Raw genomic sequence first — 13,969 nt, 5'->3', positions numbered from 1 at the left:
GCATGAGTTTGAGTAAACTCCAGGAGTTGGTGATGGACAGGGAGGCCCTTGCATGCTCCAATCCATGGGATCACAAAGAGTCAGACACGATTGAGCGACTGAACAGAACTGAACATATAAGATAAATAGGCAGGTTGACAATGCACAGCCTTGATATACTCTTTTCCCAATTTGGAACCAGTCTGTTTTTTCATGTTCATTTCTAACTGTTGCTTCTTGACCAGCATATACATTTCTCCAGAGGCAAGTTAGGTGGTCTGGTGTTTTCAACTCTTTAAGAATTTTCCACAGTCTGTTGTGATGCACACGGTCAAAGGCTCTGGCATAGCCAATAAAGCAGAAATAGATGTTTTTCTGAAACTCTCTTGTGCTTTCAGTTGTCCATGTATGTTGGCAATTTGATTTCTCATTCTGACTTTTCTAAATCCAACTTGAACATCTGGAAGTTCACCATTCACATACTGTTGAAGCCAGGCTTGAGAATTTTGAGCATTACTTTGCTAGCCTGTGAGATGAGTGCAATTGTGCAGTAATTTGAACATTCTTTGGCATTGCTTTTCTTTTGGGATTGGAATGAAAATGGACTTTCTCCAGTCCTGTGGCCACTGCTGAGCTTTCCAAATTTGCTGGCATATTGAGTGTAGCACTTTCACAGCATCATCTTTTAGGTTTTGAAAAATAGCTCAACTGAAATTCCATCACTTCCACTAGCTTTGTTTGTAATGATGCTTCCTAAGGCTCACTTGACTTCAATTCCAGGATTCTGGCTCTAGGTGAGTGATCACACCATTGTGGTTATTGAGTTATGAAGACCATTTTTGTATAGTTCTTCTGTACTCTTGCATGAGACCTTTTGAAGGAGGTCACCAATATCTTCATTACCTCCACCATAGTTTGGCCTCAGGTCAAAGGAGAGGGAACACAGCCCTGTCCATCAACGGAAAATTGAATTAAAGATTTACTCAGTATGGCCTCACCCATCAGAACAAGATCCAGTTTCCTCCACAGTCAGTCTCTTCCATCAGGAAGCTTCCATAAGCTTCTTATCCTTATCCCTCAGAGGGCAGACCAAATGAAAACCACAATCACAGAAAACAAATGAAACTGATCACAGGGACCACAGCCTTGTCTAACTCAATTAAACTGTGAATTATGCCATGTAGGGCCACCCAAGGTTGATGGGTCATCGTGGAGTCTGACAAAACGTGGTCCAGTGGAGAAGGGAATTACAAACCACTTCAGCACTCTTACCTTGGGAACCCCATAAACAGTATGAAAAAGCAAAAAGATATGACAAATCTAGACAGAGTATTAAAAAGCAGAGACATTCCTTTGCTGACAAAGGTCCATCTAGTCAAAGCTATGGTTTTTTTCAAGTAGTCATGTACAGATGTGAGAATTGGACCATCAAGAAGGCTGAGAACTGAAGAATAGATGGTTTCAAACCATGATGTTGCAGAAAATTTTGGAGAGTACCTTGGACTGTAAGGAGATCAAACCAGTCAATCCTAAAGGAAATGAATCCTGAATATTCACTGGAAGGACTGATGCTGAAGCTGAAGCTCCAACACTTAGGCCATCTGATGCAAAAAGCCAACTCATTGGAAAAGACCTTGATGTTGGGAAAAATTGAAGTCAGGAGAAGATGGGGACAACAGAGGACAAGATGATTGAATGGCATCACCGACTCAATGGACATGAATTTGAGCAAACTCCAGGACATGGTGAAGAACAGGCAAACCTGGATGCTTCAGTCCATGGAGTTGCAAAGAATTGGACATGACTGAGTGACTCAACAACAACAACAATAACAACAACAACAACAGCAACATCTCCTCTGTGCTCGAGTCTCATGTATTCAATTGCCATTCTTTGTCTGGCTACTTCATATTCAGTTGAAATTCAACACATCCAAGTTAATTTCTTCACTCAAATTGATCTTTCCATCCTGACTTTACCCCACACAATAGCCATATTTCTTATCTTGGTGAATTTTCTTTCTTATATATTAAAATTTCTTTGAAAATATTTTCTTAATAGCTACATAATATTCTATCTCATGGAAGTAGCAAAATCACCTTCCTGATTTCTCTTTTTTAATTATTATTATTTTTTTTACTTTACAATATTGTATTGGTTTTGCCATACATCAACATGCATCCACCATGGTTGTACACGTGTTCTCCTCAATTGTTGAACATTTAGACAATGCCCAATTTTGTGTTGCTTCAGTAAATGTACTAATGTATTAATATCTTAGGCTACTTTTGTAATTTTCTTAGAATATGTTTCTTAGCATAATTCCATAAGATAAAAGCATATAGTGAAATTAATGTCAAAAAGTATGATAATTAATCTCATCCATTATGTTTTCAGAGGGATTTACTATGTTAATAGTCTATCAGCAATATATGAGACTGTGTATTTTTAACATATACACTCTCATATACCTACTCAATACTGACTCAGTACTGAATATAATCTATTTTCATCTTTCACAACTTTAATTTCCAAAAAACTATAACATTAACTAGAATTTATCTGATTATATACTAGTGATGTTGAACAATTTTTCTTTTATCTATTAAATATTTGTATTATTTTTTTTGAAAATGACCTTTTTATAATCCTTGCCTAGTTTTCAATTGGCCATTTTGTATTTTCCTTATAGGTTTTTGTTTTTTTTTTATAATCACTGTAAACCTTTTGCTAAATTTTGATATTTTCTTTTTAATATATATGGCATATATGATACATAGAAATTTCCACTTTAGGTGGGGGCTTAATTCAATCACTCTTTACTTTTTAATTTCATTTTGTTTTATAATATTATCATTCATATCTAATGATAGCTCAGAGGTAAAGGATCTTCTTGCAATCATGGATACACAGGAGCCACAGACTGGCTTAGGAAGATCCCTTGGAGAAGGAAATGGCAACCCACTCAGGTATTCTTGCCTAAAAAATTCCATGGAAAGAGGAGCCTGTTGAACTATAGTCCATGGGGTCACAAATAGTAGGATGCAACTGAGCATATGGCACACACATTCATATATAAAGATAAGATGATACCTGCAATTTAGGTTCTGCATTTTTATCTGTATTTTCCCTGGTTTAATATACTAGGAAATCAATTTTAACACCATTTTACTGACTGATTCTTCCTTTCACAATAGTTTGTGATATGGGAATCTACTCACAAACTATAGATTCTATTCTTTTTAAGTGTCTGCCTATATAGTGCTACATTATTCTAATTATTATTTTCAATTCATGTGGTCCATTGGAGAAGGGAATGGCAAACCACTTCAGTATTCTTGCATTGAGAACCCCATGAAGAGTATGAAAAGGCAAAATGATAGGATACTGAAAGAGAAACTCCCCAGGTAGGTAAGTGTCAAATATGCTACTGGAGATCAGTGGAGAAATAACTCCAGAAAGAATGAAGAGATGGAGCCAAAGCAAAAACAGTACCCAGCTGTGGATGTGACTGGTGATAGCAGCAAGGTCCAATGCTGTAAAGAGCAATATTGCATAGGAACATGGAATGTCAGGTCCATGAATCAAGGTAAATTGGAAGTGGGAAACAGGAGATGGCAAGAATGATTGTCGACATTCTAGGAATCAGTGAACTAAAATGGACTGGAATGGGTGAATTTAACTCAGATGACCATTATATAGACTACTGTGGGCAGGAATCCCTCAGAAGAAATGGAGTAGCCATCATGGCCAACAAAAGAGTCTGAAATGCAGTACTTGGATGCAATCTCAAAAATGACAGAATGATCTCTGTTCGTTTCCAAGGCAAACCATTCAATAGGACAGTAATCCAAGCCTATGCCAAAACCAGTAATGCTGAAGAAGCTGGAGTTGAATGGTTCTACGAAGACTTACAAGACCTTTTAGAACTAACACTCAAAAAAGATGTCCTTTTCATTATAGGGGACTGGAATGCAAAAGTAGGAAATCAAGAAACACCTGGAGTAACAGGCAAATTTGGCCTTGGAATACGGAATGAAGCAGGGAAAGGCTAATAGTTTTGCCAAGAGAACACACAGGTCTTAGCAAACATCCTCTTTCAACAACACAAGAGAAGACTCTACATATGGACATCACCAGATGGTCAACTCCGAAATCAGATTGATTATATTCTTTGCAGCCAAAGAAGCTCTATACAGTATGCAAAAACAAGACCGGGAGCTGACTGTGGCTCAGATCATGAACTCCTTATTGCAAAAATCAGACTTAAGTTGAAGAAAGTAGGGAAAACCACTAGACCATTCAGGTATGCCCTAAGTCAAATCCCTTATGATTACACAGTAGAAGTGAGAAATAGATTTAAAGGACTAGATCTGATAGACAGAGTGCTTGATAAACTATGGTCTGAGGTTCATGACATTGTAGAGGAGACAGGGATAAAACCATTCCCATGGAAAAGAAATGAAAAAGAGCAAAATGGCTGTCTGAGGAGGTCTTACAAATAGCTGTGAAAAGAAGAGAAGCAAAAAGCAAAGGAGAAAAGGAAAGATATAAGCATTTGAATGCAGAGTTTCAAAGAACAGCAAGGAGAGATAAGAAATCCTTCCTCTGTGATCAGTGCAAGGAAACAGAGGAAAACAACAGAATGGGAAAGACTGGAGTCTCTTCAAGAAAATTAGACATACCAAGGGAATATTTCATGCAAAGATGGGCACAATAAAGGACAGAAATGGTATGGTCCTAACAGAAGCAGAAGATATTAAGAAAAGGTGGCAAGCATACACAGAAGAATTGTACAAAAAAGATCTTCACCACCCAGATAATCACAATGGTATGATCACTCACCTAGAGCCAGACATCCTGGAATGTGAAGTCAAGTGGGCCTTAGAAATCATCATTACAAACAAAGCTAGTGGAGGTGAGGGAATTCCAGTTGAGCTCTTACAAATCCTGAAAGATGATGTTGTGAAAGTGCTGCACTCAATACGCCAGCAAATTTGGAAACTCAGCAGTGGCCACAGGACTGGAAATGGTCAGTTTTCATTCCAATCCCAAAGAAAGGTAATGCCAAAGAATGCTTGACCTACTGCACAATTGCACTCATCTCACACGCTAGTAAAGTAATGCTCAAAATTCTCCAAGCCAGGCTTCAGCAATACATGAACCATGAACTTCCAGATGTTCAAGCTGGTTTTAGAAAAGGCAGAGGAACCAGAGATCAAATTGCCAACATCCACTGGATCATCAAAACAGCAAGAGAGTTCCAGAAAAACATCTATTTATGCTTTATTGACCTTGGTAAAGCCTTTGACTGTGTGGATCACAATAAACTGGAAAATTCTGAAAGAGATGGGAATACCAGACCACCTGCCCTGCCTCTTGAGAAATCTATATGCAGGTCAGGAAGCAACAGTTAAAACTGGACATGGAACAACAGACTAGTTCCAAATAGGAAAAAGTACATCAAGGCTGTATATTGTCATCCTGCTTATTTAACTTCTATGCAGAGTACATCATGAGAAACGCTGGCCTGGAAGAACCACAAGGTGGAATTAAGATTGCCGGGAGAAATATCAATAACCTCAGATATGCAGATGAAACCACCCTTATGGCAGAAAGTGAGGAGGAACTAAAAAGCCTCTTGATGAAAGTGAAAGAGGAGAGTGAAAAAGTTGGCTTAAAGCTCAACATTCAGAAAACTATATCATGGCATCTGGTCTCATCACTTCATGGCAAATAGATGGGGAAACAGTGGTAACAGTGTCAGGCTTTATTTTTTGGGGCTCCAAAATCACTGCAGATGGTGATTGTAGCCATAAAATTCAAAGATGCTTACTCCTTGGAAGCAAAGTTATGACCAACCTAGACAGCATATTAAAAAGCAGAGACATTACTTTGGCAACAAGTGTCCATCTAGTCAAGGCTATGGTTTTTCCAGTGGTCATGTATGGATGTGAGAGATGGACTGTGAAGAAAGCTGAACACTGAAGAATTGATGCTTTTGAACTGTGGCGTTGGAGACAACTCTTGAGAGTCCTTTCGACTGTAAGCAGATCCACCCAGTCCATCCTAAAGGAGATCAGTCCTGGGTGTTCATTGGAAGGACTGATGCTGAAACTCCAATACTTTGGCCACCTCATGAGAAGTGTTGACTCATTGGAAAAGACCCTGATGCTGGGGTGGATTGAGGGCCAGAGGAGAAGCGAACAACAGAGGATGAGATGACTGGATGGCATCACTGACTCGATGGACATGAGTTGGGTAACTCCTGGAGTTGGTGATGGACAGGGAGGCCTGGCGTGCTGAGATTCATGGGGTTGCAAAGATCGCACATGACTGAGCAACTGAACTGACTGATATTTATTATGCTATATAATTTATATTATGGAATACACATTTCTTTAGGCATATAATTATTTGCTAACAGTGTCCTGAGTCTTTGTTAGCAAAATTCTCTTTGCTAGTTTTACCCACGAACTTCTGTAGTGGCTAATCTTATGGACTGGACCATAGTCTGGGTGTATTTGTGAGATTATTTCTGAATAAGATAAACATCTGAATCAACAGACTGAGTAAGGAATTTGCCTTCCCCAATGTGGGTGGGTCCCAGAGATTTATGTATATGTCTCCTATTAGTTTGGCTTCTCTGGAAAACCCTGATTTCCACCATTTCTAACAGATCTAAGCAAATAAAACTCCACCAAAATTTTTTTTATAATTACATAAAATCTACAAATTAATTAAGAGGTAATTGACATCTCTATACTAATCTAAGTTTTCAGGAACATGTTTCTCACATTCATTTAAGTCAACTTTATTGTCTCTCAATAAAGTTTTCTACATTTTCTTTATAAAGCTGCTGGACTTTCATTAAAAAAAATCATTTTTTGTTGTTTTTATTGCAAATAAATAGGACATTATCTATCAGAGTAGCTAGTTGGATGTTGAGCTTTAAATGAGAATCAGTGGACTCTGATTAGTCATCACTCTTCAGTTCAGTTCAGTTTAGTAGCTCAATTGTGTCTGACTCTCTGCAACCCCATGAACTGCCGTACACCAGGCCTCGCCATCACCAACTCCTGGAGTTCACCCAAACCCTTGTCCATTGTATCAGTGATGCCATCCAACCATCTCATCCTCTGTCATCCCCTTCTCCTCCTGCACCCAATCTTTCCCAGCATCAAGGTCTTTTCAAATGAGTTAGCTCTTTGCATCAGGTGACCAAAGTATTGGAGTTTCAGCTTCAACATCAGTCCCTCCAATGAACACAGAGGACTTATCTCCTTTAGGATGGAGTGGTTGGATCTCCTTGCAGTCCAAGGGACTCTCAAGAGTCTTCTCCAACACCACAGTTCAAAAGAATCAATTCTTCTGTGCTCAGCTTTGTTTATAGTCCAACTCTCACATGCATACATGACCACTGGAAAAACAATAACCTTGACTAGACGGACCTTTGTTGGCAAAGTAATGTCTCTGCTTTTTAACATGCTGTCCAGTTGCTCATAACTTTCCTTCTGAGGAGCAAGCGTCTTTTAATTTCATAGCTGCAGTCACCATCTGCAGTGATTTTGGAGCCCAGAAAAATGAAGTCAGCCACTGTTTCCACTTTTTCCCCATCTATTTGCCATGAAGTGATAGGACCAGATGCTATGATCTTAGTTTTCTGAATGTTGAACTTTAAGCCAACTTTTTCACTTTCCTCTTTCACTTTCATCAAGAGGCTCTTTCGTTCTTCTTCACTTTCTGCCGTAAGGGTGATGTCATATGCATATCTGAGGTATTTCTCCTGGCAATCTTGATTCCAACTTGTGCTTCCTCCAGCCCACTCTAGGAGCCTGATTTTTTCCCCAAGACAAGTAGGCTTTCAAATATTTGTTTAATAAAGAATTTGTTATTTTGCCTTCCTTTCATTAATGCTCATTAAAGAAAGTAGTGAGTTTTGTTTACATAAAAAAAAAGTATTCTTTGGATTGACTTCATATGTGCTTTAATTTGTGGGGACTAGTTCTACAACACAGAATTGAAGGGCTGATAGAAAAAATATTGGATAAAGGTAGTTTATACTTCTCCCTGGCCTCCAGCAATAGATTTGGAAACATCCTGTCTTAATTCTCCCAGAAAGAGGAAACTAGCTCTCCTCCTGCCTAGAAATACTACACAAAATGCAGGAGGAAAAAGAATAAACATGTTTATTTATTTTTCACTGTGAGTATATTTCACACAGGTCATCAGCTGACATCAGCAGATGGACCCACAGCAATGAGGCAGGTAAGATAAATTGCACCCTTGACTGTTAAAATAACCAAATCATTTCGATTTGACACTCAAATAATAATGTTTAAACAATTAGGTTTCTTGAACAGACAATAAAATATCCTTTTAATTTAAATCAAATATCCTTTTTAAAGGCAACAATCAAACTTAAGATGTTTCATTTTTGCATATCAGGATAACTGGAATTCAAAGTATTAATACCAGTCAATGAAGTACACAGCAATTAAACCTGGATATTTGCATACATTCTCTGTAGGTGTCAGCATTGCTTTATAACAGTTACACATACAGAACTGTGTTTTCATCATGTCACAGGATATAATTTTTATGTTCAATTCAGACCTAAAAACTCAGAAGAGTCAATCCAAGGCTTTAGAACATCTCCCAAACTATTCTTTATTTTTTAACATAATGAATTGTGACTGAATGATTAAATTCCAGGTAGTTTTTTTTTTTTTTTAAAGTATGTTTATGTTTCTGCTTTAGGCAAGAATGAGTATTTTCAAAGTTTTGAATGGCATTCTCTGAATTTAAAAAAATGCTTTGAAAATATATTCTGTAATATTCTTAGAACCTAATTGTATTTGGAATACTTAGAAATAATTTACTGTGAAATATATAATTTATTTATAAGTAATTTATTATCATGATACTTTATAAATAATTTATAAGTAATTTATTAGCACAATAATTTATTGTGAAATATTTTATTAGAAATAACTATTCCATTATTTATTGTGGAGAGAACAGTTAATGTAGCATTCTTCAGAGTGATTCAAATGGCAGATATGACTGCATCATTATGTACATTTCGTTTTCCTTAAGTTTCCAGAAAAAAAAAAGATCTTAGAATATGATGCAGAAGATGCTATAACAAGCAAAGCCCTTTCCATTAGTAGTATAAAAATAGCCACAACTAAAGAAAATATATATAAAATTATATAGCAGGAAATAATGTGGACCAATTATGTTAAGATTTTTTCACTGGATTGGGTTATTAGAATTCAGTCTAAAGAGGACTTACTTTATTTATTTTTTAAAATATTTTTCTTTATTCTTGTAATTCAAGGTTTTTTTTTCAAAAATGTACCTCTTGATTAGTCTTTCATGAAATGCAATAATTCAATGTGTTTAAACAAACTTTTTTATATAGCTCAGAAACGTTTTCTAATTTATTTTGAATATTTTTGTTGTTACGTTTAAAAATAGGAAGAAAATTGCTTTATAGTATTTTGTTAGTTTCTGCCGTATGTCACATGAATCAGTCATAGGTATACATATGTCCCCTCCCTCCTGAACCTCCAACTCACCTCCCACTCCATCCCACCCGTCTAGGTTGTCACAGAGCACCAAGTTTGAGTTCCCTGTATCATGCAGCAAATTTTCACTGGCTGCCTCGTTTGCACATGTCTCAGTATTACTCTTTCAATTTGTCCTTCCCTCTCCTTCCTCTACTGTGTCCACAAATCCGTTCTCTACGTCTGCATCTCCACTGCTGTCCTGCAGATAGGTTCATCAGGACCACCTTTCTAGATTCCATACAAATGCATTAATATACAATATCTGTTTTTCTCTTTCTGACTTACTTACTTTGTATAATAGACTCACGTACCCCAATGTTCATTGAACCTGTCTACAATAGCTAGAACATGGAAGCCACCTAGATGTCTATCAACAGATGAATGGATAAAGAACTGTGATACATATATATTAATACAATGGAATATTAATATTACTCAGCCATAAAAAGCAATGTGTTTGAGTAATTTCTAATGAGGTCGACAATCCAAGAGCAATTATTTTTAAAAGGAGAGATGTACACATTCACACCAAGAGGGTATCTATTCTAGAGGCAGTTCTCATTATCTATGCTTCTATCTATCTATCTATACTTTGTTAATGCTTACTATATTCAAAGCTTTGAAAATTCAGTAACATCTTGAAGTGATGGAATCTGGTTTAATAAATGCTTTGTATATCTGAACTTGCACCCACAAGCAGTCCTGCTACACATAGCCTCTCTCAGTAGGGACTTATTTAGTGTCTACACAGTTCTCATTCTCTATTGCATTGTTAATGTTACTAAGGAGAGTGTAACACTTAAAAGAGACCAAATCACTTGAATTATGTTCAAGTTTGTGATCACAAATCCGAGATTACATGCACTTATAATTGTAAGTGATTGCATATTGTAAACCGTAATGTATTCCAGAGAAAACTCAGGATCTTAGAAAGTACATAGCCAGGTGTGGAAGTCAGTGTGGAAGTCATTTCAAGCAAGAAAAAGACAAATCTTTCTATTCATTCATTGCTTGCTTTATTTATTTATTGCAGGTTTATTTTTCTTAAATTTAACTATACATTAATTTAAAACATTTCATTTGTACAGCAAAGTAATATCTTATAATAACCTTTTTATTTTTCATTGAAATATATGTTACTTACAGTATTATATTAGTCAGGTGTACAACATAGTGATTCAATATTATTTTATTAATAATATTCCATACATAGTTATAAAATATTGATTATATTCCCTGTGCTGTACGATATATTCCTTTTAATTAATTTATTATATATATAGTAATTTGTACCTCTTAATCCTGTTTGTGTATTTAATCCCTCTCCCCACTGCTCTCCCTTCTGGTAACCACTAATGTGTTCTCTGTAAGTCTATTTCTGTCATGGTGTATTTGTTTTATTTTCTTTAGATTCTAAAATCAGTTGCTTTAAATGATATTCTAGTAACCAGCAATTTTGCAAGTTTTTTTTAATATATGCTGGCATGTTAATGTTAGACAATGTTATACATTTGTCTCCAGTAAATGATACCAAAATAATTTTATAATCATTTTTCAGCTCCTTTTTAGGCAGACATTTTTTAGAACATCTCAAATAGGACAGTTCAGTTGTTAAAAAGAATCAAAACCAGTTTCTCTTTAAATTCTACACAACATATAGAATCTCACTTGTAGCTTTAGAAAAATATCAGAAATATCAGAAATTTCCTCCAAATCTCTCCAGAAAGTAAATCCTTATGAACCAACGTTGATTATTTTATCATGTAAAAGTGAAATAAAGTCCATCTGAAACACACTACCTAGAGAGCACCACTATGTGCAGCTTATTGCCAACATGAAGCTATTTGGAGGGAAACCAATAGAAAAGTATACCTCTTAGAGATTAAACATCCAAAGTAATTTTTTCCTGTCATTATTCATTTAAATAAAGTTAATTTTTTATGGATTTCAGTGGAAATCATTCCCATACATACATACTTACAAAGTTAGTAAAATTAATAACCAAATGATAGCAAAATTGGTTTTGATGGTTTGAGTATATGGGACAAAAGTTCAAAATGCTGGAGCTGGAAAGGAATATATGTGCAATCTAATCCAGTTGTTTCATTATTATAGATGAGAAAACTGAGGTTCAGGAAGGTTTCATCATTCACCCAGTCACTCAGGACCAGTCCCACCAAGCCAAAATTCCTCATTGTGATCTCAGCATTCTTTCTTTGGTCCATGAAACCTACAGATTGATTTTGCACTTGTAATGTCTAAACAGAATCTGATTGTGCCACAGCTTGTTCAAGTTTTTAAATGAACTTATTTAATTATAATTCAAAATAAATATATTTGTTTATTATATAAATATAGTTGTCCTAGGTAAAATAAGCTGACTTTGGAAAATTTTACATTTAATTCAAATACCATGCTGCTGCTGCTAAATTACTTCAGTTGTGTCCGACTCTATGCAACCCCATAGATGGCAGCCCACCAGGCTCTCCCATCCTCAGGGGTCTCCAGGCAAGAACAGTGGAGTGGGTTGCCATTTCCTTCTCCAATGCATGAAAGTGAAAAGTGAAAGTGAAGTCGCTCAGTCAAATACCATAATTTCACATAAAAGGAGGCTTAAAAAATTAAGGTGGTCAGTTGAGGGAAAGGATGGGTGCCCCATAGCAGGAGAGCTGAGGGTGGCTCATCCTGTGGAACCAAGCAGTGTTGCTAGAGGGCCAGAGTCCCCTTTGGGCCACTGAGGTGTGCACTTTAAAATGACTGGAATGGCAGGTTTTTATCCTCCGTGTACTTTGTCACTACTTTACTATGGGCTAATGCAGAAGACTCACAATCTCCAAAATGAAAACCCCAATCCCAGAAATATAACCAAAATGATAACATGTATCACAGCCTTCTGTAACTCAATGGAGCTATGAGCCATGCTGTGGAGAGCCACCCAAGACAGATGAGTCATGGTGGAGAGTTCTGACAAAATGTGGTCCACTGGATAAGAGAATGGCAAACCACTTCAATATTCTTGCCTTGAAAACCTCATGAACAGTATGAAAGGGCGAAAAGATATGTCAATGGAAGATGAACCCCCAGGGTCAGTAGGTGTTCAGTATGCCACTGAAGACAAGCGAGAAATAACTCCAGAAAGAATAAAAAGCCTGGGACAAAGTAGAAACAATGCTTAGTTGTGAATGTGCCTGGTAATCAAGATAAAGTCCAATGCTTTAAAGAGCAATATTGCATAGAAACTTGGAATGTTAGGTCCATGAATCAGGGTAAGTTGACGTGGTTAAGCGGGAGACGGCAAGAGTGAACATCAACATTTTAGGAATCAGTGAACTAAAATGTATGAGAATGGGAGAATTTAATTCAGGTGACCATTATATCTACTACTGTGGGCAAGAATCCCTTAGAAGAAATGGACTAGAGTCAACAAAAGAGTTTGAAATGCATAACTTGGATGTAATCTCAAAACCAGCAGAATGATCTGTTTGTTTCCAAGGCAAACCATTCAATATGACAGTAATCCAAGCCTACGCCCCCACCACTAATGCTGAAGAAGTTAAAATTGAACAATTTTATGATGACCTTCTAGAACTAATACCAAAAAAAGATTTCCTTTTCATCATAGGGGATTGGAATGCAAAACTAGGAAGTCAAAAGATACCTGGAGTAACAGGCAAGTTTGACCTTGGAGTACAAAATTAAACAGGGCAAAAGCTAACAGAGTTTTGCTAAGAGAGCACACTGGTCATGGCAGACACCCTCTTCCAACAACACAAGAGACAAGTATACACATGGACATCACCATATGGTCAATATCGAAATCAGGTTGATTAATATTTGCAGCTGAAGATGGAGAGGCTCTACACAGTCAGCAAAAACAAGACCAGAGCTGACTTTAGCTTAGATCATGAACTTCTTATTACCAAATTCAGACTTAAATTGAACAAAGTAGGGAACACTACTGGACCATTTAAGCATGGCCTAAATAAAATCCCTTATGATTATACAGTGGAAGTGACCAATAGATTCAAGGGATTAGATCTAGTAGACAGAGTGCCTGAAGAACTATGGACAGAGGTTTGCAACATTGTACAGGAGGCAATAATCAAAACCATCCCCAAGAAAAATAAATGAAACAAGGTAAAATGATTATCTGAGGAGGTCTTACTGAGTAAAGAAAAGAAGTGAAAGGCAAAGGAGAAAAGGAAAGATACACCCATCCGAATGGAGAGTTTCAGAGAATAGCAAGGAGAGATAAGAAAGCCTTCTTAAGTGAACAATGCAAAGAAATAGAGGAAAACAATAGCATGGGGAAACTAGAGATCTCTGCAAGAAAATTGGAGATACCAAGGGAATATTTGATATAAAGATGGGCATAATAAAGGACAGAAACAGCAGGGACCTAACAGAAGCAGAAG

This window comes from Bos taurus, chromosome 17, assembly GCF_002263795.3.
Source record: "Bos taurus isolate L1 Dominette 01449 registration number 42190680 breed Hereford chromosome 17, ARS-UCD2.0, whole genome shotgun sequence".
Taxonomy (NCBI): Eukaryota; Metazoa; Chordata; class Mammalia; order Artiodactyla; family Bovidae; genus Bos; species Bos taurus.
The sequence above is the reverse complement of the archived record's forward strand: the minus strand, read 5'-3'. Positions refer to the sequence as shown.